Source organism: Podarcis filfolensis (assembly GCF_964270895.1).
Source record: "Podarcis filfolensis genome assembly, chromosome: 10".
In the NCBI taxonomy this organism is placed as follows: Eukaryota; Metazoa; Chordata; class Lepidosauria; order Squamata; family Lacertidae; genus Podarcis; species Podarcis filfolensis.
Genome location: NC_139612.1, coordinates 63,301,898 through 63,328,546, shown reverse-complemented (window position 1 = coordinate 63,328,546; position 26,649 = coordinate 63,301,898). Strand labels below are relative to the sequence as shown.

Sequence of the window (26,649 nt, the reverse complement as noted above, 5' to 3'; positions counted from 1 at the left end):
ATTTCAGCTGGCTAATGATTTTTTGTTATAAAGCTCCGTATGTCTTTAATGTCAAACCTATGCAGTCAAAAGCAAGTCAGCAGCACTGATTTTAATGGAACAGTGCTCCCAGGTAAGCCATACACAGGGTTGCAGTGGTGCTGATCCTAAAAAATTAGGCATTGTGCTATGTACTGCTGCTCTTGGTGTGTGTGTGTAAACAATAAGGGATCAACACAGCTGCCTGTGTTTTTTCAGTCTCCTTACGGGAGAGGCTATGGACTCTGCTTGAGGATGTGGCTATATAGGTCCTGCACGTCAACATTTAACACTGCACCATTGGTTCAGAGACAGTATATCAGACTGATATTAGGGAGGAGGTCTGCAGTCTTTCTGTCCTGCTTTTGGGTTTCCTGGAGTCATCTGCTTGGTCACTGTAGGAAGCAGAACGTCAGACCCTCAGTTGGTTAGAGCATGGTGCAGATAACACCAAGGTTGCAGGTTCGATACACATTATGGGACACCTGCATATTCCTGCATTGCAGGGGGCTGGACTAGATGATCCCCAGGGTTCCTTCCAACTCTACAATTCTATGATTCCATGTTTAAAACACCATGATACCTCATTGCTGCCCTTCTGGGGCTACACGAAGACCTTTCTATTCCAACAGGCCTCGAAAACTGACTTTTTGAGGAAAGGGCTGGTCCTGTGATGTTTTTATTACTGTTGTCTGTATTTAATGGATTTTTAAAAATTCTGTTAGTGTTTAACTGCATTTTAATGATGGCCTTTTCTGTGTTTTTAGCTTGTCGTATTTTACCTGTGCAAGCCACCTGGAGTGCCGGACTGGGGGAAAGATGCAATATGGATAAATATAATACTAATACTAAACAGTTGTGGCTTATCCCAAAGAATTCTCAGAGGTGTCATTTGATAAAGGTGCTTCGGGTTGTTAGGGGACCCCTGTTTTCCTCGCAGTTCCTAGAGTTTCCTGTGAAGACAGATTGATTGTTAAAACACTATGGGAATGGCAGGCTAATGAATCTCAGCCCCTTTAACAAACTACAGCTCCCAGAATTCTTTGGGGGAAGCCATGACTGTTTAAAGTGGCATCTGAGACGGGCTCGTCGGCACTTTTTCCTCTCATGCCATTGAGCCCCCTCTCACTCAGATAAATTGCCCCCACCTCACTGAACAACCCTTTACCCGAAGGTTTCTTTCCCTTTCCTCTTAAAATTCTAGCCCAGAATATCCTGCGGGCGACCTTTGTGAGGGGATAACGAGTAAGCTGGAGTCTCAGACAGGTTTTCTTTAAATAAACAATAAAGATTTATTTAAGGCAAGATAGTATATAAGACAAATGGGTTAAACTTAGGTTTACTTCAGGAATACAGTGCGATTTCACTTTAATTCGTCCTCAGTTGTTTTTGCGATATAGGTTTGGTTCCTTTATATCAGGCATCCCCAAACTTGGCCCTCCAGATGTTTTGGGACTCCCATCACCCCTAACTAACAGGACCAGTGGTCAGGGATGATGGGAATTGTAGTCCCAAAACATCTGGAGGACCGAGTTTGGGGATGCCTGCTTTATATGGCGATACTTTCTTTCAGTTATCGACCCCCTTTAATACTCCTGCTCCTGGGGTACTTTAAGTAATAGACCCAAGGGGGTCTGGGGGTTTCTTCTTTTCCTTAGAACAATCTCTTCCCTCCAGACTAGATTTGAGTCCCAAGTAGACTGTTTCTTTCCAGCTCCTACTTCTCCTGGCTCAATCTCTGCCTCCTAGTAAAATTCAGGTCTATTCCTCCTACAGGACACCACACTCTGTCCTTCATAATACGCTCAGAGTGGAAATGGTTTTTCCAGAACCAACTCTTTCTCCCGTTCACTCTTTATACCTCAACCGGTCTCCCTACCTATCTCCAGCCTCAATTCCAAACCACCTCAACCAACCCTCTCAACTCCCACAACAACTAACTGCCTCTCTTCAAATCCTCTCCTTTTAAACTTTCTCTCCTGGAACCACGGCCAGTCGGAGGCTGCCGTTCACTAACCATGTGGTGGCAGGGAAAGAAAGAAAGAAAAAAGAAACACTTGTTGTTCCAACCTGTCCAGCAAAACCAACTTTTTCGTCACAAGCATCATAGTGCATTAAATCTATGGTGTGAATGAGGGCTCTTTGTATGTTCTTTGTTTACTGTTGAATAAGAGCGGCCACATCGCCCCTGTAATGCGGTTTGAACATGGCAGCTTTAACGTGCAAATCATCCCTCAGACCACAGGGCTCGTTTGTAGTCGGAGCGGACTGAACACAGGCCAAAGGCCTTCTTCCAAGCTCACTGCTCCAGCTGCAAAATAGCTAACCCTTTCTCCTGAGAAATGTGGTTATGCATACACCTGGTCACTTTACTTTACAAGGCCTCATTAAACTCTCCTTTCTCTCCCTCTCTCAGACAGTGCTTTGTAGTGACATGGTGTTAATTCTCTCCCATTAATTGCATAAAACGTAACTAACCTTCAAATTCAGGACTGGAATCCTGAACCAGTCATTATGCAAATTAAACAGGAATGTGGTAGGGTTCTGAGGTGACGGATAAAGCTTAACAGCAGGTTAGGGCTCATTTTTTCCATAATCTTCTGTTTTATGCCTTTTTTAATGAAGGATAAATGTTTGTGAGTCGTTTCGTTTAAGTTCGTTAGATCACCATGCTTTCTGAAATAAAGAGATTAGTACTTAGACAATGGTCTTTTCCCGTTTGTTAAAACAACAGCAAAAAGGTGCTCCTAGGGTCTCCCCCATACCCTCTCCTGCTCTTGATGGCTTTTTCATTTTCTCAGAAAATATATATATTGGCAGGTGTGTTGGGGCATCTCCAGACCGTCAATATTTTGAAGGAGAGATTCAGGCATATGCCAGGAAATTTAGGGTTGCACAATTAAAGTGGATTAAAGTGTTCTGTTATCCTAGTACAACAAACACACTTTTAAAAAGTTTGTGTTTTTTTCCAGAATATTTGCTGTTAGGAAAGTGACAGGGCAATTTGCTGAGAAGTGTGGAATGAATGAACGATTGACAGGAAGACAAATAAGCCCCACTCAAGCAAATCAGGATGCATTCCTTATCATACACCCAAGAAACAAATCAGTATGAATGCTCAGAAATGACTGGATAGAATGTAAGCTCCACGTGAACTTTGCTTAAGCATATCAGGATAAATAACAGGTTGATAAATAGGTCAAGTAGAGGAGGACAATTATCTATATCTATCTGTCTACACACGTTGCTGTTATTACAACTTATTACCTGCCTTTCACTCCCGCGTCCCAGGGCAAGTTACATCAATTAAAGCACAACATTAAAAACGGTTTAAAACAATGGCCATCTGCTAGGGAGACTTTAGCTGTGACTCCTGCACTGCCGGGGGTTGGACTAGATGACCCCTGGGGTGCCTCCAAACTCTACAATTCTATGATCCTAACTTAAAATTACAGAAATAAGTTTTGGAGGATGAGGAGAACAAGAAATGCTAGGGCCAGAAAAGATGTTGGAGTCCGTGGTGGTAGGTGAGGGTCTCTAGGAAAAGTGTGTGGAATGGTGGATCAGGAAAGGACCTTCTCTGTGGCAGCCCGTAAATTGTGCTGTTCCCTCCTTACAGAAGTGCCTCTAGCATCTTCCTCCTGTAGCGCTCACCTTGTTACCTTGGCCTGTGACTGTTGAGGTACTACTGTATTTTGTTTTGTAGGACTTGCCTCCTTTGTTGAATTCATACTGTGCTTTCCCATTTGGAATGGTGTCGTGTGTTTTGTAATAGTTTTATTTGTTTCTATAGTTGTATATTCTGTTGTTGCAACCTGCGCTGGTGCCTTATGGTGAAGGGCGGGTAAGAAATCTTATAAATAATCGTTTTGCTACTCATAGTCCAGATCTGGCCTCAACTTTATAGCTTTAGGCAGTTGGTCAAGGCACATTTTTTTCAGAGGGCATTTGGAGGGAGAAATAGCTTATTTCTGCTGTTGCTAGTAGCAACTGTCATTTAGTGATCTGTTGTTGTTGTTTGTGTGTTGTTGTTGTTTTTAATGAACTTTATGTACTGTCATTTACTTGTTTTTATTATTCTTAAAAACCACCCATATAATGGGTGGTTTATAAACCATCTAAATAAAATATTTGAATTTTGCAACAGGTTTCTTGTTCATTTCAGACGGTGAGGGGCCAGACTGGGATTTTAAGTGTGTTTGAAATTAAGATGCCCGCCCGCCACACTCATGTGCTGTAAGATACTTTCTGTTTGTTAATTTACTTTGTGGTTTTTCATATGGAATTTGGCACAGCCTGACTGTGCAGATGCTATCGGTGGTTTAGATAAACAGCATCACCTCAGACACCAGATGTTCCGATCCATTCGAAATTCTTGCCAGGCGGTAATCCACATTCCATTAGGACCTGCAGCCCTCCATTGCCATTTAGGCCAATTGCATGTTTAATTTTCAAGTTCCTGCCCCCCCCCAGGAACCATCCATTTCCAACTGTGTTCCTCCCTCCCTCCACCAGAATTCCCAAAGAATGCACCTCAGATCTCCAAAGTGTATTGCCTTAATATTTACAGATCACATCCAGCTCATCTTCCCAGTTAAGACGTGATGGGGAGGAGGCAGCAAATACTGGCCAAGGAAACCCTCCAAGGTTTATGCTTACAGAAGCCAGGCAGCAGATGCACTATCCAAACATCAGCAAGCAATTAGCGGAGCCCATATCCAAAAGAAGCCAGCAGGTAGCTGTTGCAAATCCTCTGTCAGAACAGATATGTTGCATAGCCTTCCCAGTCTGGTTGCCCTCCATATGTCTTGGGCTACCAACCAGCATTGGTTTGAGAGTGCTGATGTTCTTGTGTCCTGCTCTTGGGCTTCCTTAAGGCATCTGATTGGCCCCTGTAGGAATCAGAATTCCAGAATATACCAGCCTCTGGTTTCACCCAACAGGGCTCTATGGATGTTCTTTTGCTCTCTCCCCCCCCCAATATTATTCTTTCTCTTTAGGTGTGATGGCCTTGGCGTGGTGCATTGTTGTTCTTTTCTTTCTATCCCGGAAGCCCCTGCAAGCCTATTCATGCGGTGTACAAACTCAGGCTTTGCAACGTAAATGTTGTGCGCTTGTAACAGGCTTTTATTCAGAGGTGCCCCGGCGCTTCTTGCATACTGTGTTTTCATTACAGCCTTTTGATTGTCTTAAAGTGCATTTTTTTTGAAATAAAGGAAAACGGGTACAATTGTGCATATCCCGCCTCCCTCTTGCGAAGACCGGTGACAAGGACAACTCCAAGGTCAGATGATTAAGAGAGAGAGAGAGAGAACAACTGTGAGTGCACTAAGCAAGCAGAACAATACGAACAGCACTAACAGTGAGGAATAACTCAAGAACTATGAAATGTTCGGCACTAGCATTCCTACATAAGGGATGTAATGCAGTTTATTTTATTTGGATGTTTTCAATTTCGTGAGCTGCCCCAAATACCAAATTTTAAACATATCTTTAATAAATGAGGAAACAAGGATCTTTTGGAAAGCAATGGCAAAAATAGCTGCCTATGCTGTATGCTGAAGATTGCTGTAATTTTCTGAAACACCCTCATAGCTTGACTTCTTTTTCCTTAATGGTGTAGAATTGTTCGGCTCTTTTACATAGAACACCCTCCAAAATTAACTTAGGAGTATGTGAATGCAAAAGACTACCATGGTTTGCAGTCTTTTCCTTCCCTGCCTGGTATGGAACTTGTGTGTTTCCCTTGAAGCTGCACAATATGGTTGTGGGTAACAGCCAGACTTTGTGTTGTTAAAAATGGGTGTCACCTGTTGCTACTTTTTCTCAGAATTCTAGGTGTGTCACCTGACCATTGCGAAGGGACGCAGGTGGTGCTGTGGATTAAACCACAGAACCTAGGACTTGCCAATCAGAAGGTCGGCGGTTCGAATCCACATCACGGGGTGAGCTCCCGTTGCTCAGTCCCTGCTCCTGCCAACCTAGCAGTTCAAAAGCACGTCAAAGTGCAAGTAGATAAATAGGTACCGCTCCGGTGGGAAGGTAAACGGCGTTTACGTGCGCTGCTCTGGTTCGCCAGAAGCGGCTTAGTCATGCTGGCCACATGACCTGGAAGCTGTACGCCGGCTCCCTCGGCCAATAAAGCGAAATGAGCGCCGCAACCCCAGAGTCGGCCACGACTGGCCCCAATGGTCAGGGGTCCCTTTACCTTTAACCTGACCACTGCAGTATACAACAGAGACTAATTCAGTCTGCAATCTTAGAACTGAGTCTAAAGGCTGACCTCATGGCTACAACAACATCCAGCCTAAAGAGGTGGGTCTTCAGCGTACGTCACAAACTATATAATGAGGCTTGCCCTAAATCTCACAACATTCAGCTTCTGTATATGATCCTGGGTTCAAGTATCATGGGAAAGGGAGAAAAAACTTTTCTGTATTCACTCTTTTAAAATGTGGCATACTTGTACGAATAGTCCCAAAGCCTGGCTGCTGAGAGCAATTTGTCTGGGTGTGAAACACAAACACAAGGATATTGCATCTAGTTAACTGCCAGAGCTAATTGGCATTTTTTTTGCTGGGCTCTTGACCGTTTTTGTTTATACTTTGTGTGATTTGTGTTTGTTGAGTTTCATGCAGGGAGAAGCAAGTCCTCGGAAGTATTTATGCACTGTAAAAAGTTGTTGCAGCCAAAGAGATGGGGGAGTTTACACTGCCTTCACAATGCTCTTTATATTTTATGCCAGTTGTCATCTAATGGAAAGAATGTCCTCAGGGACGTTGCTTCTCAAGGTTTTAGCTCACTTAAAAAGATGTGCAGCCGTTAGCAGTTCCTAAGGCCAAAGCTGCGTCTAATGGACCAAAGTTCGAATAAAGGCAAACTGGCCTCCTTGTGGTCATTATCACTTCATTGTTGTTCTCAGATGCAAAAGAAAATAGAGGCTCTACCTTATTTGCATTGGGTCTTTTACTATACATTCCTCAATCGGGGACTGAGAGTCTTTGGAGATGCTAGAGAGAGTGAGAGTGAGTGAGAGTACATTAAACTGAATTAATACTCAGTGATGCAAATCTTTATGAGAATTCTGAGAGCAGGTTCAAGCAGAGATTTTGTAAAGTGCATTTGATGGGGTGTAGGGTTCAGATCGGAAGGTTGGTGGTTTGAATCCCCGTGACGGGGTGAGCTCCCGTTGCTCGGTCCCAGCTCCTGCCAACTTAGCAGTTCAAAAGCACGTCAAAGTGCAAGTAGATAAAAAGGTACCACTCTGGCGGGAAGGTAAACAGTGTTTCCGTGCACTGCTCTGGTTTCGCCAGAAGTGGCTTAGTCATGCTGGCCACATGACCCGGAAAAACTGTCTGCGGACAAACGCCGGCTCCCTCGGCCAGTAAAGCGAGATGAGCGCTGCAACCCCAGAGTTGTTCACGACTGGACTTAACTGTCAGGGGTCCTTTACCTTTACCTTTAGGGTTCAAAAGCTGCATGGCCTGAACAAATTATTAACCCACCCCAACTTCCCAACAACTGCAAATTCCACCCAAACGGTCTGAAATGTTGAAGACTTCATTACAGTTTGCTGCCATTTCCCCATTTTCTTGCCACCCTTTTAGGGACTAGAAATGTGCTATTTCAAATGAAATGGGAACATATTGCATGGTTCTCTAGAATGCATTAGATCCTGGCCCCAAGAAGCCTTAGTTTTTATATTTGTTATAATGAAAATTAATGAAAATTAATAAAAATATTATAAAAAATGAACCATTATACTTCCCTGTCATAGTGAATTTTCTTTCAGCGGCTTTCTTTGCTTTTATTTAATCGAAAACATACAATGACCAGTTTTAAGAAAGAATAGATAATAACTCAATCGCATGAAAACGAAAATGAAATGCACACAAACAAACAACAACGAAAGTATACAAATTTTGGTTTTTACATACACAATCCCTGGGAATTATTATTATTATTATTATTATTATTATTATTATTATTATTAATCTTGGCAGGTAGTAACATATCCTGCTTCAATATATGTTTACAAAGACATAAGACATTTCCCCCCTGACATATAAAAACTTATTTTTTTTTTTTAAAAAACAACAGCACAGAGACATAAAGCATCTGGAAACCAAGCCTTATGAGGAACGGTTGAAGGAGCTGAGTATGTTTAGCCAGGAGAAGACTGCTATGCTCCCCTCCTGTTTGTTACAGTGAAAAAAGGTACTGAGGCATGCCTCCTTTTAGCCACAAAATGCTGCACATATATTTTATTAGTGGCCTTGTGGGAAGGCCTTTTATTCAAGAGAGTCACTTTTAACGTGTGCTTGAAAGCGCAAAAGTCACTTAGAGCGGGGAGGTGCGCTCTCAAGTGGCACCCGAATGCTTGTTTTGTCATGTGGGCGCACCACACACACTGCAAGCGCCAGTCTTCAGGCGCCTTTGAGCACAGGTGGGAGGTTATTAGCACTGCCATCCTCTTCAAGGATGGTGACAGCTGGGATGCTGACTGGGCTGCGTACGGCTCCTTGAGCAGTCCCCTCGGCACCACTTACGGCTGCACAGGAACTGGAGTCTCCGGCATCTAGTGAAGGAGAAAAGGCTCAAAACATAGTCAGAAGCATTTGAAGGGGGAAATGCCTTAGAAACACATTCTGCTGTCCTGGATGAAGCTGCAGAGTCAGGGCTCAAGGAAATTGTGGATTTGGGCGTTGCAGACTGGAAGGTTACAGTCCAGTGCTGTTCACTGGGTGCTAGTGATCAGGTTGATGTGCAGGTGCTTCTGCTGGTGGAGAAGAGTGTGGGCAGTGGAAGTCCAATAATGGCTGCACCAGAAAGTTGGTACTTCCAGGGGGCTGGGGAGAGACTTGCCACAGAATCATAGAATTGTAGGACTGGAAGGGATCCCGAAGGACATCTAGTCCAACCCCCTGCAGTGCTGGAGTCACAGTCCGGTTTACAGGCAGTTGAAGTCCTGGCGGACGTCAGGACTGAGGGCAAGATGGCGGGGTGGGAGCAGGAACGGGAGTCTGGAAACCAGGAGTCTGGAAGCCAGGAAACCAGGAGTCAAGGGTCCAAGGATCAGGAGTCAAGAAGCCAAACACAGCAAGGCAGAAATTGTGTTGCTGTGGCAAAGAGCCAAAGGGAAATGCTGACCTTATATCCCTTCCCGGCTCTTGCCACCAGGTGCTGTGAGTTACCAATCAGCCTCACCTGTGCGGCCGCGCCTTGCCTCTTCAGAGCAAGCTTAGGAAAGCCCCAGTCCTGCGAAACCCTATCGGTCACAGGGCCTGGCTCCTGCACACACTCCCGACAGCTGGGATCTCAGCTAAAGCATCCATGGCAGATGGCCATCCAAGCTCTGCTTAAAGAACTCCCAAGGAGACTAGGAAATGTGCACAATTCCCTTTTCATGGACAGGTAATGCGCACTTTATCCAGGCTTCCTCAACCTTGGCCTTCCAGATGTTTTGAGACTACAATTCCCATCATCCCTGACCACTGGTCCTGCTAGCTAGGGATCATGGGGGTTGTAGGGCAAAAACATCTGGAGGGCCGAGGTTGAGGAAGCCTGACATTATCTATGATAAATGGTGAATACTGCACAGTGCCTAGCTGTTATGCACATTAACTGCTCAACTTACATTACCCATAGCGAATCTATGGTGACATTATAAACCAGACTCTTGAGTATGTTGGCAAGGGCAGATCCAGCCTCTTGGGTTGCAGAAAGTAGACTGCATGGAAGAATGAAAGACTAAAGAAACAGCTTAACCTTTTAAATGCTGGCCCCTTTAATACCCAGTGTTTTATTATTATTATTTTTATTCCAGTCCTGCTACAGAGACACCTTGGAATAGAAGAACAGACATGGCAGCTGCAGTAAATGAGGAACAGAGAAAATGTCAGCCAGACTGCCTTTATGAGGAACTGAAAATCCTCATTCTGGAGGGAGGAGGGGAATGATTGGAGTGGGATAAGAAAATGGCATGAGACTTGAATCTTGAGATAAGGTTGTGAGCAGGGAAATTTAAGTATAATGAAATGTCAGTAGTGGCAATGAATTAGTACAACACAAATCTTGATTTTAGCCCAGGACAATTGGTTTTGGTGTTTGGTGAAAGGCCAGTGACTGGTCCAAGGTCACCCAGTGGGGAATCTGAACCCAGGTCTCCCAGGTCCCAGTCTGCCACTCTAACCACTGCACCACACTATAGTGTCTCAGCATTATATTTCTGTCGTGGCGACAGCCTTACAATCTTATAATATAAGACACACTTCATATGTTGTCTATGCTTTTATTTTGAAAGCTGCTTTGAGACCCAGTTGTGGTGATATAGATATGTACTATAAATAACTGAATGTATATAACTATATATAAATCCATATATACTTTTTTTTTAAGCAACCCTACGTATAATACGAGACAATAATAAACTACAATGCAAAATAAAACAATAAAATCCCCACGGAAGCAAGAACACAGCAGCACGTAGCTTTATGGATTGAAACTAGCAATTTAGGTAGGAAGGAATATTTCTTCTGGAAACCGCTTTGGCTCTGCAAATATCCACTCCTTTCAGTTATATTTGGCACCATGGTTCCCCTTGGCTGCTGTTGTTTTGGCGCCATTTTTTTCCTGGGCTCCTGATTCTTCCTCTTTCCAGGATGAGTCACATGGATGATCCTGCCCAGTGGGAGGAGGCCAATAGGATTTGGCTACTCATGCTTATGTTACTGAAGGCAGGAGAGGGCAATTTAGACTTAGGGCTAGGCCTTTAGTGTTCTGAGGGCAACAGCTTAATACCAAGAACTAGTCCCTGCCTACCCACCCAAGTCTAAGGGATTAACCATATTATCCGCTGAGGAGGTAGTGCTGAATTAATTGAAATATTGGCAGGCTGGTTGTACAGTTCTCTGTCCAACCTCTGTGCTCCTCTCACCAAGTTAAAATATAATAATAATAATAATAATAATAATAATAATAATAATAATAATATTTATTATTTATACCCCGCCCATCTGGCTGAGTTTCCCTAGTCAGTCTGGGCGGCTTCCAATTGAGTGTTAAAAACCATACAGCATTAAATATTAAAAACTTCCCTAAACAGGGCTGCCTTCAGATGTCTTTTAAAGATAAGATAGCTGCTTATTTCCTTCACATCTGAAGGGAGGGCGTTCCACAGGGCGGGCACCACTACTGAGAAGGGCCTCTGTCTGGTTCCCTGTAACCTCACTTATCGCAGGGAGGGAACCGCCAGAAGGCCCTTGGCGCTGGATCTCAGTGTCCGGGCTGAACAATGGGGGTGGAGACGCTCCTTCAGGTATACAGGACCGAAGCCATTTAGAGTTTTAAAGGTCAGCACCAACACTTTGAATTGTGCTCGGAAATCCGGTGTTATGTGGTCCCGGTGGCCACTCCCAGTCACCAGTCTAGCTGCCACATTCTGGATTAATTGCAGTTTCCGGGTCACCTTCAAAGGTAGCCCCACGTAGCGCGCATTGCAGTAGTCCAAGCAGGAGATAACTAGAGCATGCACCACTTTGGCAAGACAGCAATATCATTTAAATTCTTGACTTAAAAGGAGGATCAGTATTGTATCTAACACGGAACTCTTCCCATCCCCTGCAAATTGCATTTGAAATTTCCTAAATGCAGATTGCAAGATGGGACAATCAAACTTTCATAGCAACTTTTCCCAGCCAAAGCCATTTTTGTATTAAGCTTCGGTGCAGCATGCTAATAAAACTAGCTGTTTTGAGCAGGTGCCGAAATATTTCTCGGGTCAAATAATTCACATCATGCATAGATATCAGGAGGCACTCCCCCCCCCCACTGGATGTAAAAACAATTCTCAGATTGAACAACCTTGAATTTGATCTTGAAGTTTCAGTATTTTTATAGTCCAAATTTCATGGGTTGTTGTTGTTTAGTTGTTTAGTCGTGTCCGACTCTTCATGACCCCATGAGCACGCCAGGCATTCCTGTCTTCCACTGCCTCCCGCAGTTGGGTCAAACTCATGCTTCGAGAACACTGTCCAACCATCTCGTCCTCTGTCGTCCCCTTCTCCTTGTGCCCTCCATCTTTCCCAGCACCAGGGTCTTTTCCAGGGAGTCTTCTCTTCTCATGAGGTGGCCAAAGTATTGGAGTCTCAGCTTCACAATCTGTCCTTCCAGTGAGCACTCAGGGCTGATTTCTTTAAGAATTGATAGGTTTGATAGGTTTCATGGGTTACCTGTGAGTTTTAGTCTTAATGAAACTTGTAACAAGGCTTTGCTAGAGATTTTAGGGCTGCATATTTCCTTCCTTTTCTATTGGGAGTTGCTGGAGAAGTGGACACAATAAACATGACCTCTCCCAAGCTGGCCAGGCCAGACTCTCTCTAAGCAGGACCCTGGACAGCTCATGGTGAGTGCTTCTGGCTGAGCTGTAAAGGATGTTGTTTCAGCAGAGTGTTGGGGACCATGGAGCTGGGTGTGCTGACAATGGGAGGAAAAATTCTCCAACCATTTATTGGGGAGACATCTTTTTCTTTCTCCACACACCCCTTCCCCCTCAGGTCTTCTTCAAATGGCAGCAGCAACTATGGCGGCTGCTAGTTTGTATTCTCCACAATCCCCTTCAATTTTGCGTTCTCCAAATTGACCTGGACAAGGTGTGTGTGCAGGGAATTTCAGCTCACCTTAAATTCCAAGGGCTTCACATTTACCTTACTAATCTTTATTCCAGCCATAGAGACAGGCTGTGATGGCCTGGGAATCTGATTCAGAGGCTGAACCTGAGGAATCCCAGCCTGCACAGGAGTCCCCGCCTCCAGGGCCGGCTGAGCCGGGGCAGGGGCTTGAATCTGAAGGGCCCTCACCTGTGCCGGATCCTCAGGAGCAGACACCAGTTGAATCCGCTCTGGCTCTGGAGGTGATCGAGGACCCATTGCCTGCAGGTGCTCCTCTCCCAGTCCTGTCAGGGGAAGGTGAGGTTGCCTCTGGGTCCAGTAACCCTACAGCCTCTCCTGAGCTGCAGAGGCTCAGGGCAGAGAGGCGGAGGGAACTAAGTTCTCTCAGGAGGAGTGCTCGCCTCCAGGCCAGGGGAGGTGAGTCACCTGTGGACCGGGGCCGCCCTATGCCTCGGAGGAGATAAAGGCCAGCCCGTCCAGTCCCAGGTTGCGGGAGCAACGTCGTTGGTAACCTGTTCCTGCCGGCACCCTGACCTGCTCTCCTGAGTTCCTGACCATGCCCGACTCCTCGCTTTGGACCTCGCTTCACCCCTGACGGACAGCCTCCTTACCTTTGACCTAGGACCGGACTTAGACCATGCCGCACGGTAACCCCCCCGGGACCAGCACACAGGCTGATGTTATCTTCTCCTTCTTGTGGATGGAGAGCTTGGGTTGAGCACAGTGGCTAGCCTGAGGCCACCTGGTGAGTTAATGGCTGAGGTACCTTTTGAACCGGGCTTTCCTCAGCTTACACTTTTAGCTACCAGACTACACCCTGTCTGCAGAAGAGCTTCTTTCTCCCATCTCACCTCTGTCATGGAGAAACTGAAGAAAAGTGTTTTTTAACTTTGGCTCCCCATTTCACACTGCGTAAAATATTTCACAGATGGCGCTGGGCCTTCAGCCAAGCTGGCTGTAGCTCGATTCCCTTTGGCGTTTGCTGGCAGGGTATTTCCAAGATGGCGCTCGACTTCCCCCTTACGTTCTGTTCCTTTGCTCTCCACCTCAGATGTTTTTCTGGCTTAAGATGCCCAACATAATTAGCTGTGTTTGTTTCCTTCTGAAACCTGTACTTTCTCCTCCTCCTCCTCCTCTCTCTCCCCCACCCCTTTCATAAGAACGCCTTCATTTTCACGTCTGTTTTGCCTCAGTCTTTTCTTCTGGCTAGTTCCATAGCCAAAAGAAAAACTGTACATCGCTGGATAATTAATGAGAATTTTATTATCTTTGTAAGAGTATCAAGAAATCTTCAGCTGTCAGAAATGGGATATGTGTGTGCAAGTATATGTGTTATATACTGCTGGGAAATGCATGAGGGGGAAAAAATCCAGCAGAGTAGAAAGTCTGGTTTTACTAGCTGGATAAATAATTCCATGTGCTTTAGCTTTCAAGTTAAGTTCAGCCCTAGAGATCTACTGCCGGTCAGTGTTGACAATATTGAGTTGGATGGATTGGTGATCTGGATTGGTGGTCTGTACAGCAGTTTCCAAGGGATGCGGGTGGCGCTGTGGGTTAAACCACAGAGCCTAGGACTTTCTGATCAGAAGGTCGGCAGTTCAAATCCCCGCAACGGGGTGAGCTCCCGTTGCTCAGTCCCTGCTCCTGCCAACCTAGCAATTCGAAAGCACGTCAAAGTGCAAGTAGATAAATAGGTACCACTCCGGTGGGAAGGTAAACAGCGTTTCTGTGTGCTGCTCTGGTTCGCCAGAAGCAGCTTAGTCATTCTGGCCATATGACCTGGAAGCTGTACGCCTGCTCCCTCGGCCAATAAAGTGAGATGAGCGCCGCAACCCCAGAGTCGGTCACGACTGGACCTAATGGTCAGGGGTCCCTTTACCTTTGCCTTTTTACAGCAGTTTCCTATGCTGCAATGTTAGCAGGCAAGCAGCAGTCACGAACCCGACTTCTGTCTTCAAATATCTGTCATGTGCAAATCTGGGAGCAGCCTTGATTTCTGTTGATCCAGAGAGCTGGGTTAGAACTAATAGGTGGCACTTATTGGCAGCTGAACTCTGCTGCCTTACATTTCTAATGGGAAGGGCGGTTTGACAGTGGACTAGCCTGCCTTGGGAGATGGTGGAATCTTTTATGCTGACAGCATTTAAGCAGAAACTGTGCAGAGAGCTGTCAGGGAAGCTGGAGTTGTAGATTCTGTGCTGTAGGTCCTGAGTGGAGCAGGTGTTGGGATAGATGGTCTCCAGCGGACCCTACAATGCGAAAATTCTGCAATTGCGTTCCAGTTTTCCAAGTGTTTCGTTGGAAAGGTTTTATGGCTGAATTGGCCAATAATGGCAACTCGTTCTTTGATTTAATTTAGGCTTGTTTGGTTTTCTGGTAACCAGCGTGGGAAATTTGGTGGTCGGCATTGCACCCAGAAACAAAATAATTCAGTGCAACTTGGGGGAAACAATCTGTTCCTTAGGATATAAAATTAGGCACCATCTGCACCATACATTTAAAGCAGCATCATACCACTTTAAACACGCATGTTTTCTCCAATAGAATCCTGGGAAGTGTAGTTCGTTAAGGGCTCTGAGTGCCTTTGGAAGACACCTATTTCCTGGGCAGAACTGCAATTTCCTGAGTGGTTTAACAGTCAATCCTTCTTCCAAGGGAACTCTGGGAATTGTAGTTCTGTGAAGGTAATGGGATCTCCTAACAACTCTCAGCACCCTTAGCAAACTACAGTTCCCATGCTTCTTTGGGGGAAGCCATGACTATTTAAAGCGGTATAATACTGCTTTATAGTGCAGGTGGGGCCTTAATTTGCTATTGAGCTCATGCGGCAATCAACGGCTCCTTAGTTTACCAGGCCCACTTATGCACACTGCATTTAAAACCAGCATGAACAATCACTGCCGCATCTAAACTTACCTATGCTTTTCTTAAAGTCTGCATTCAAATCTTTCTAAATAAGACCTTATTTACCTGTTGATTCTTTAGTCGAGTTAGAGCTTTGGAAATCTGGCATGAGTTGATGGGTGCAGCTAATTTTCCTGCTGTGAATGCAATTAAAATAGTTTGCATATTCCAGTGTAGCTTAGTAAGAAAGAGAGTAAACTGTAACCCAAAAAGCTGCCTTTTCAAATAGATTTATTTCGTCAAGTGGTCACCAGGTAAGTCAATTTCGCTATGCCTCCAATCTGCAATGCGGAGGTAATAATAAAGGGCCGCCTTCTAGGGATGTTGTAATGATTGCAGAAAACAAACCTTGTGACTAGCTAGGAGAAAGCTTAAGCAATAGTCCCAGTTCAAATGAGTCACTAAACCAGGCATCCCCAACCTGCGGCCCTCCAGATGTTTTGGCCTACAACTCCCATGATCCCTAGCTAACAGGACCAGTGGTTAGGGATGATGGGAATTGTTGGGAAACTGTGTACGTGCAGCTACTCACACAGAGTCAATTAAGGTTTGGCAGACAGCCAGAAGGCAATCTGAAGGAGTAAGTCTGCCTGCTGATAACAGAGACATGGAGGCAGCTCCCTGATTGGTCAAGCTCTCTTAAGGGAGTGATAATTAATGGCCTACTAACTGGAATGTGTTAGTTCGTGTGTTCAGGGTTCTGTGTCAGTTTAGGAGTTGTGAGTTGTGTCAGAGAGAGCTAGCAAAAGATCCGTGATCTGTTCCTGTAAATAGTCCACTGTATATAATAAACACCTAACTACAAGTTCCTGGTTCCTGCTTCGTTTACCCTGTCTGCAGCCAAGTTGCCAATTGCTTCCGTGGATTCTGCGTTTACTCTGCTAGGTCTGGCTAAGGTCCTGCAACTAGTCGGAAAGTTGCGAAACACCAACAGGTTTTGCCAATAGGAATTGTAGTCCCAAACATCTGGAGGCCAAAGGTTGGGGATGCCTGCACTAAACCAAGGTTTGAATTAGCTTAATGCAGTGTGAGAAAGGCCCCTTCCACAACACCTTGAAGGATAAAGCAATTATGAATTGCATAAGTTGAAAATCCAAATGAAACTGAGTTGCGCTTCCCTGGTTTCCTTGCTTCCAATCTTCCACCATTGTCTGTGCTCATTTTTTGAATTTTAAATCTAGCAGTCATGAGTGCTAGAAACTTGTAACCGCCTCAACTCTTCTGATTGCAACAGTGCCTGGATCCAGCTTTTAGAATGACTTGTTTAATTGTTTTGTTTTCAGCACAGACAAGAGGAAACCTAGGCAGTAAAGCAAGCTGGCTTGAAGGTAAGGACAAATTATTTTAATTGAATTTACTTCTGAGTAATTGCTCTTTGGGAGGGGGGGGAAAGGCAGGTATGCTAATATGCATTAGTGTACACATTAGTGTATGCATAGTCATCTGTCTTGTTTTGTTTTAATAAAAGGGGATGTTGTTGGTTTTTTTTAAAAAAATACGAGGTATAATTTTGGTAATGTTCAGTAAACACCTGTGTTTGTCAGCAGAGAGAATTCCTAATCAGAAAAGGCAAGGATATTTTTGGTTGTTGTGATCATGTTCCTGGACTTTAATTGCACTTTGTCTGAATGGCTGGCTATTTTAATGTGATCCTTTATGACTTTTGTGTAAAATGCATTAAGTAAAAAAATAAATAAATGAAAAGGGGTTTCCTATCAGTGATAAGCTCAATGGTATATGGAGGGAGATATTTCACCTGAAATCGTAGTAACGTGTATATGCCGCACCTCGATAAATATAGTTTAGGCTGCTACAGTGGAACCTTGGTTCCCAAACTGAATCAGTGCTGGGAGTCTTTTTGATTCCTTAAATAGTTCGGGAACCAAGGCAAGGCTTCTGATTGGCTGCAGCAGCTTCCTGCAGCCAATCAGAAGCCACAGAAGCTGCGCTGGGCGTTCGGCTTCTGAAGAACGTTCGAAAACCGGAACAATTCCTTCTGGTTTTCATTTGTTTGGGAGCTGGAACGTTCGGCTCCCAAGGCGTACGGGAGCCGAGGTTCCACAGTAAAATGTTTCATGGGGCAGGAACAGATAAACTGGTTCAGTGAGAAAAGTTCTATCAAAGAGTAAAGTAAAGTGAGTTTATTGCCTATAGGTGGCATCCAAGCTGGAGAATAAGTATATATACTAATAATGAGCTCAGGTTTCCCAAGTATTTATCCTTAAGTTACCAAACTGCACCACCGGCACATAAGAGGCTGTTTCAGGTTTGTAGAAGTACAAAAGATCCTTGGACTCATGGTCCAATATGGACTGAGCATGGTCTGTGGCCTTAGAATTCTGATTGGCTGTTGGAGAGCAGGAGGGGAGGGGACAAAAAACCAGGAGGGAGGGAAAATGGAATAGAATGCACGGAAAGAGGGCATGGCTGGGTGACCGGCTGGGATTCTGGACAGGAACCCTCCCAACATGCTGCTTTTTATTGCAGATCCCATCTAATCTCCTAAAATGACAGTGTTGTGAAGCCAGACATCTTCATACATCCAGGCTGGATTTGATGATTCCACCCACAAACACTGCTTGTATGTTTGTGTGTGGGTGTGTAATGATCATTGTGCAAAATCATTGTGATGCCCGTCCTTCCTTTCTCTCAGCTTGTGTGTTTGTGTGTGTGCAGCCTCTTGATATTCCCCTGTTCAGGCAAGTGGAACCATGATGGTTCAGTGAGTTGAGCAGGGGGATTTAAAGAGAATCTGCCGCCTGAGGTGGCTACATCATGCTGCCTAATGGTAGGGCCAGTCCTGATCCAGCAGGTAAAGGTAAAGGGACCCCTGACCACTAGGTCCAGTCGTGGCTGACTCTGGGGTTGCGGCGCTCATCTTACTTTATTGGCCGAGGGAGCCGGCGTACAGCTTCCGGGTCATGTGGCCAGCATGACTAAGCCGCTTCTGTTGAACCAGAGCAGCTCACGGAAACGCCGTTTACCTTCCCACTGGAGCGGTACCTATTTATCTACTTGCACTTTGACGTGCTTTCGAACTGCTAGGTTGGCAGGAGCAGGGACCGAGCAACGGGAGCTCACCCCGTCACGGGGATTCGAACCGCCGACCTTCTGATCGGCAAGTCCTAGGCTCTGGGGTTTAACCCACAGTGCCACCCACGTCCCCACGATCCAGCAGGACAGAAACACAAAGTTCCGAGCTGAGCAATAAAAGCAATGAGCGTGGTGTGAATAACTTCCAACACAACTTTTCTTAAGCACAATTTTTGTTTGTTGTTTTGCACTGACTTCAAATACCCCGACTCCCCTTATCTCTTCAGCCCCTCCTGCTGCCACAAAAAGGTCTGGCTGCATGCCCATGGCTGTTCTTCAAAAGTCTTGGATTCTCTGGACTGTTTTCTAGCCCAAGGATTGCCAGTTTGGTGTCCTCCAGATGTGGCTGGACTCCAACTCCCATCAGCCCCAAACAACATGGCCAACGGTGAGGAATGATGGGAGTTGTAGTCTAACAGCAGCTGGAGGACACCACATTTACTACCCTAGCTAAATTCTCTGGTTAGCAAGGTTGCCATATTTTGAAGAGCAAAAAAAGAGGACACATTTGCCGACTTCTACTTTTAACTATGGATCACTATGACAACTCTACTCGTGAAAAAGAGGACATGTCCTGGAAAAGGAGGCCATATGGCAACCGTGGACGGCTCCCGTGCTCCACTAATCCATTTGCCGAACTGGGAAAGCTCTGTTTTTAGTTTTAGTCAAAAAGATGAGAGCTGTACGGCAAAACTTTTTGGTTCTTAATTCACAGGCGTCAATAGAGCCAGAGAGAGACTGGAATGAAGGCTCCATTTAAGGAGTACCGACTTTAATTTCCACGTCAAACAACTCTTTTAATGATGTTCAGAGAGCTTTTGAAGCTATTTTCTTTTCCTTACAGGTCAACCGTTCAGTTTGCCCGGTGGTCAGCTTTCTGAACTGTTAACGATTCGCATTTCAATGCGAACATAAAGATCATTATGTTAAAATTGGCACACATCAGGGTTCTCCTGGTATTCTACCACCAGTTGAGATTTTAGGGGCTGGAGACTTTCAGGGGGTTGAGAAGAAACCCAAAGAAATCATTATATTCTGCTGAAGGTAACTGATTTTCCCCCGCCACAGGAACTGTAAATGAAACGTATATATTTTGCATAATGAAACAGATGACAAACTGGGCCAACCTATCTATTAATGAGACTCCTGTAATGCTAGAATGCATGGACGTGGGGAGTGCGTGAAGAGCAGAGGAAATTATTGCTCTGATCATAATTTTTTTTTATCTAAAAAAACCTCCAATTTTAATCAAACCCTCCTCTGGGATCCTTGAATTCTCTGGTGCCTTCTAATGCCCTGTGTAATTTGAATTAAGAAAAAAGAAAGAGGGGGAAAAAGAGAGAGAGGACGGGGGGAATGGAAAGACATTCTAGGTAAAGATATAAAGGCTTGTTTTAAATCAACTCATTCAGACACGAAACATATTATTAAGTAGGGGGGAAACTTACCGGTAAGGTGTTGAAACAGGGTTTGACTTATGTATATTAACTTCCCACCCCCTGGGAGATGGCGCAGAGTGGAGTGTCCTGCAAGCTGGACTGATTGCACAGAACTGTTCTCAGGCTGCAATCCTATTCCCGTTTACCTGGGAGTAAGTCCCACTGAACTTGGAAGGGTTTTCTGCTGAGTAGACATGCATAGGACTGAGCTGTAAAACTCCCCATTTAGGTGTGAAGGGAGTTTGGCTGCATTCAGGTCAGTGGTCTGTTCTGCCTTACTACAGAAATGAAAATATGTCACCCACCACAGTGCTGAAAATGATAGGAGGGGCAGTCAATTAAATTGGTACTAAACCTTTTAAGTGGCACAACAGCATGCGACAGCGACCGCACCTCGGGAACGGCTTCGACTGGCCGGCTAAACCAGGGGAGGGTAGACGATGGGTCTCAAATCCTTGGTGAGTTAGGGACTCTGGCAGATTGAGCAGATGGGACTAGAAGTGGGTACAATAGTCAATAAGGCAGTTTCTGCGCATGCTGTGGGCACACGGGGCTCATCTTCCTGGGACAGGAGCCCATCTAGGAAAAGGAAAACTGTAATACTAAACCTCCTCTGCCTTGTGGGATATATTTAGGAGAAGAAAGGGCTCAGGAGAAAACCCTACACAAATCCAGCATGCGGTCCCTTAGGCAGTTGGATGGCACCTTGTCCGCCTCCTTCCAGCAACTCCTGCAGCCAAAAGGTAAAGGTAAAGGTACCCTGACCATTAGGTCCGGTCGTGGACGACTCTGGTGTTGCGGCGCTCATCTCGCTTTATTGGCCGAGGGAGCCGGCGTACAGCTTCCGGGTCATGTGGCCAGCATGACTAAGCCGCTTCTGGCGAACCAGAGCAGTGCATGGAAATGCCGTTTACCTTCCCGCCGGAGCGGTACCTATTTATCTACTTGCACTTTGACGTGCTTTTGAACTGCTAGGTTGGCAGGAGCAGGGACTGAGCAACGGGAGCTCACTCCGCTGAGGGGCTTTGAACCGCCGACCTTCTGATCGGCAAGCCCTAGGCTCTGTGGTTTAGACCGCAGTGCCACCCGCATCCCTACTCCTGCAGCCAAGCTGGTGCCAAATAGATTGCTGTACTTCCTTTGGATCACATCAGCGAGACTGAGGTGTGGAGGTGTCTTGTTGTCTGGACAGTCCAGGACCTCCATGTGCACTGCCCTGGCTTGCTTTTCTTTCCAGTTTTTGTGTTTGTGTGTCAGGTTTAAGGTGCTGGTTTTGACCTTTAAAGCCCTATGCGGCCTAGGACCCACGTACCTACGGGACCGCCTCTCCTGGTATGCCCCGCAGAGGACCTTAAGGTCCACAAATGACAACATTTTGGAGGTCCCAGGTCACAAGGTGGTTAGATTGGTCTCAACTAGGGCCAGGGCCTTTTCAGTACTGGCCCCGACTTGGTGGAACGCTCTGTCACAAGAGACTAGGGCCCTGTGGGACTTGACATCTTTCCACAGGGCCTGCAAGATGGAGCTGTTCCGCCTGGCTTTTGCTTTGGACTCAGTCTGACCCTAATGTTTCCCTCCCCTTATGGTTTTGATCTATGGGCTACTTTTTAAAATGATGCTGCATTTTAAATTGCATTTTAACCTGTATTTTAAATTGGTTTTTTTCCTTATTATGTTTTTACTGTAATTTTACTGGTGTTAGCTGCCCTGAGCCTGGCTCTGGCCAGGGAGGGTGGGGTATAAATAAAATTTATTATTATTATTATTACAAGCAAACACACACACAAACCTGTTGATACACATACATACACACACATGCATACATACATACATACATGAAGCTCTAGTCCTCATCTGCCTGTCTCCCACAACCCCACATTTAATACTCCTTCTGGGCAATGCACCAACAGCAAATCCAGTTTTAACCGAGGTCATTTTGAGAATCCCTGCCAGTAAAGACCCATCCGCTCTTCACGAAAGGAAAACGAAATAAAAAATCCTGTGCAAAGCAAAGACCATTGTGTTGTGCTTTCCGCCTCCCCTGTAGTGAATCTTATGTATGTAAACATTCAAACAGCCTAATTAGAGCCTTATTATTTTGAGAATGATTATGCAAGCAGGATCCCAAATCGGTCGGAGCCTCCAGCCTAGCTGCGTTTTGAACAAAGTGCTTTCCCTCCCCTTCCTGGTGTGATGTTTGAATATAGGACTTGCTTACTGTGCTCTGAACTTGAAGACCTCTTAGCCCATCCGATTGCCTCACCTCAGAAAGGGTTTGCAGAACTGGAAAAGGGCAACCAAAATTATCAAGGGGACGGAGCGACTCCCCTATGAGATAAGCTTGCAACATTTGGGGCTGTTAAGTTTAGAGAAAAGGTGACTAAAGGTGGGGAGACGTGAGAGGGATAATCAGTTCTCTGTACAGGGGTGTGTCCAGCATTTGTCAGAGTAGACCCACCGAAAAATAATGGATATGGCCTTTTTATGCGTCTTCTCTGAGTAAAACCTAACTGGACACAACCCAAAGAACATAGTTGAACTGCAGATTTGCTCCCACATGCTGTAGTGGTGATCGCCAACTTGGGTGACTTTAAAAGATTGCAAATCCAGGTTAAGGCTGTCAGCTCGTCATGATGGTTTATGATCTCAGAAGCACAATGCCTTGGAAGGCAAGTGTTGTTGCACTCGGGTCCTATAATTAGCTGGGTCCAGAAGGCAAGACATTTCCGTTGTGTGACACCCCACGTGGGAAAACTCTGTTGTAAACAAAAATCTGCCCTTTCCCCCTTATGGGGTATCCAAGAGCCCATATAGAGTCCTTACATAGGTTCCCTATTGGTAGGAGAAAATAACAGAGGCCAACCAGAGAATATTGAGAAGCAAAACAGCTAGTAAGCCTGATCTTTATGTATCTGTTGCAACAGGGTCCTCACTCAACACACACAGGAGGGAGGAGGAACCCAGAACAAAGGTGTGTCCACCCTTATATAGACATTTTAAATTCCCTCCCTGGAGTCCAAGACCACCCCCAGAAACATCATACCTACATCACAGAAAGGGCGGTCTACAACAGAAATCTGAGTGCGTTGTTTACCTCCTGTCTGCCAGGTTACCTGTTTAATGGCCACTTGATTGGATTGCCTGGGGAGCCTGGCCAGTCTTTTGTAATGATAAATACTTAGTTCCTGAGCCAGGTCACAGGCTCACACCCTATTCATATCTTAAATGTGCCCTTAAGACAGGATTTGTGAGGAAAGAGACAACTGGGAGGCTTTTCCGTTTTCCTTTTACCTTGCAGAGAAAACATTTGGTCAGTTTGGGAATCAAAAATGGTTTGAGGTCGGTCTTCCTGTGCTGATCTATGTACGTGCTTGGTTGGTACATTTATGAACATTATATATCTAAGACTTTAAAATTCTTATCACAACACCTTCCTGTTAAATTGAGGCAGGCATCTTCCCTGATCTTCACTTCATCTTTCAATACCTCCCTAAGACTTACCTTTGCACCCAGACCTTTGCTGGTGCTCCCTTCCAATATCTGATCTATTCATTTCCTTCTTGTTCTCTGCTTATTTTATTACATTCTGTTTTTTATTAATGCATTACATGTTTAATTTTGCACACCACCGCAAGCCTGTTGTGAGTTAAGGTTGGGTAGATAGATAGTTGGCGGAATTCCTCGTGTGTAAACAGCCTCAGCCTTGTGCTCTCACAAAGGCAGATGTCCTTCTCTTTGTCCAAAATATACTTACCGGCTCTTTCACCCCATGCATGCTAGACGGCACGTGTATGCGAGGACTAGAGGCAACATTGTTGTTGTTGTTATTGTTGAGTTGCGCACAAATGAATGAATAAACCAGCAAGATGAAGCAGGAGGGGCATGACACAAGGTCTCCAAAGCCCTTGGACCTGAGAGCTAGCAATGCCTTTGAAGACTTTCTTCCATGTCTCTTTCATAATTCATTGCTCATGCGCTTGGTAGTTTTATTCCATGACCGGTGGTGGGTCCCTTGGGGATTGTGGAGATCTGAAAGTTATTGTTGCAAATATGGATATTGTCAGTATGGAGGAGTGGGGTGGTGGAGAGGAAGAGTTCTAAATAAAATACAGTGCCACGGCCCTTCAAGTTGTTGTTGTTGTTTCTGTTGTTTGGAGAGACGCAAAACAACGTTGCAAGAGCTGCTCATCCTTTTGTGTTGTGTTGCTTTACATTTTCTTTATTGTTTAGCCCTGTGAAATGAGATATCCCAGGGACATGAAACCATGTCATCAAAGAGCTCAGAAATCCATGTGTTGATAGAAACAAGTCCGCATATCAAAGGCATTTCATCCTGAGAGATAAGAGGCTTTGTCCTCCTCCTACCCAACTTGGCTTCAAAAGACCCTCTGCCTCCTTCAATCAGAGGAAAGTCCAAAGTTGAATTAAAATGTTTCTCATACAATGGCTGGCGTAGTTGAGCCATGCCAATTTCATGGACTGTCTTGCAAGAAAGTGCTGTAGGACATGTTGCATCCAAACACTTTTGATTTTTGCAGTCTAATGAGCCAGGTTGATTAAATGCTGTTATTTGGTGTTGTAGAGCCAGGACTCATCATCCTCCAGGAATAGAGGTAGGAGCCTCAATCACTTGGCCACCATATCCTCTATAAGAGAAAGGAGCAATTTTGTTAAGTGGGGCTCTTGCAATAAAAACCTTTTAAATCTACTTTGTAAAATTAAACATTATTTAATCCACATATGGATATACATGCAACTTGCCTTCTTAGTAGAGTTGACACTGGGCACTGAATGTCCAAAGAACTGGGGTAGAATTGGAGCAGAATGCAAAAACTGAGCAACGTGATGATGTCAGGTTACAGAATAAGTTGCATGGGCTGTTTCACAGCAAGGAATGTGACAGAGAGCTGCCATTTTGTGCAACAGGCCTTTCTTTCTTATAATGTGTAATTTTACCTTGGGTGCTGGTGAAATTTATTGAGATTGCTGGTTACATGGAGCATGGAGCTCCAAAGTATGGTTGATTGGTTGTTGTTTTTTGGGGTAGGAGTAGAGCACATGATTTCTATGCAGAAGGTCTAGAGTTCAATCTCCACCACCCCAAATCAAAAGATTCAGGTTGTGATATGGGCCCTAGTTGATACCCAAGAGAAACACTACCAGCCAGACAATATCAACCTAGTTTTTGGGAAGTTAGGCATTTGCTGAATTGTTGCTCTCTGTGATATGTACCCTGCCCCAAGATCAATTGAGATCAATGGTTGTTCTGACATCTGTAGTCCAAAACATCTGTAGTGAAGCCTGCCCTATAGATTGAAAGGAAAGAGCTGCCATGATGTTGTCCGTGTAGAGCATTGTATGCTAAATTGTTCCTACACAGGGGCAGTGATATCTGCCCCTCCTGCCATTCTGATCTCCATCATTTTTTTGACCCCAATTATCCAGCGTAAACAAATGAAGAGGAAGTATGTGGATTCGGTATGATTCATTCAAAACAGAAGGCGAGGAGCGCACTCATATCAACGCATTCCAGGACTTGCTAGCGTAGCACAACTAAATTCAGCAGTGCTGTGATATTGATTTGATTAAAAATGGTTTAAGACTTGTAAATGTCACTGGAACTTAGCAAAATGAACGTTATTAAATCCTTCTGGTGATGGGGAAAACTAACAAAGGGATTTGCAGCGGTTTCTGTAATTAATTGCTCTGTCATGATTTATATTAACTTACAGTATGACTCCATTAGCGCGGACCTGTCATCTCTACTCAAGGAACCACCAAGTAATCACTACCACATTAAAGAATAAATTAGTTTTTGGCTGGGAGCCTAGTTGTGGAATGTTTCATTTGTGTCTGCCTTAGACATATGTACCTAATAAAAGTTGGGAAGAATGAGTTAAGGCACATATACATCAACGTCCTTCGACCATATTTTAGAGACAATATGATCGGCATTGTTCATTAGAGCTAATGAATCACTTTATGCCAATTGCATTGCCTCATTTTCTTCTTTTTCTCCTTTTTTTTGGTGAATGCCTTTAGGTGATCCATGAAGCAAAAGACGGATGAAACAATGAGTCTTCCCCCTCCCCACCCCTGAGAGATTTCTTTCTCCTCCCATTTGTGTTTTGTGGCCTGTGGTTGTAATAATAACTTCATCTGGTTTTGGTTAACACTTCATTACCCTGGGCTTGGATAAATTATCCTCTTGGTCCTTTTCCACTTGCAGACACGTGGGGGAAGCCAAGGTCTTAGCTGCTACTTATTGCCGATTACGAGATTTGTAAGGTTCTATCAAGACATCAATGGCTTTGATAGTTGGGATATATTTTAAATGGTTTGCCCTGGGTTGTTCTTATTCTCTCCTCCCCCCTTTCTTTTGGTGCTCTGCCTATGCTAACAATTGTTTCCATACCCACACAGGCTCCTACAACCTTAAGAGTGTTCAGGTGTTAAAGCTTTAACTGCCTTTCATTTTCTGCTTGGGCGAGGGTAAATCGTTGGCCAGGGATATAAGGCAGCCTTCC

At 44.8% G+C, this 26,649-nt stretch overlaps 1 long non-coding RNA gene across 1 annotated transcript; it reads left to right on the top strand.

Annotated features, from left to right (window-relative positions):
* The first annotated feature begins 13,345 nt into the window (after positions 1 to 13,345).
* LOC310743186 lies at positions 13,346 to 25,755 on the top strand. Its single transcript, XR_014538865.1, has 3 exons — positions 13,346 to 13,431; positions 16,874 to 16,918; positions 25,568 to 25,755. It is a non-coding gene; the product is annotated as an uncharacterized lncRNA (long non-coding RNA).
* Positions 25,756 to 26,649: the final 894 nt, after the last annotated feature.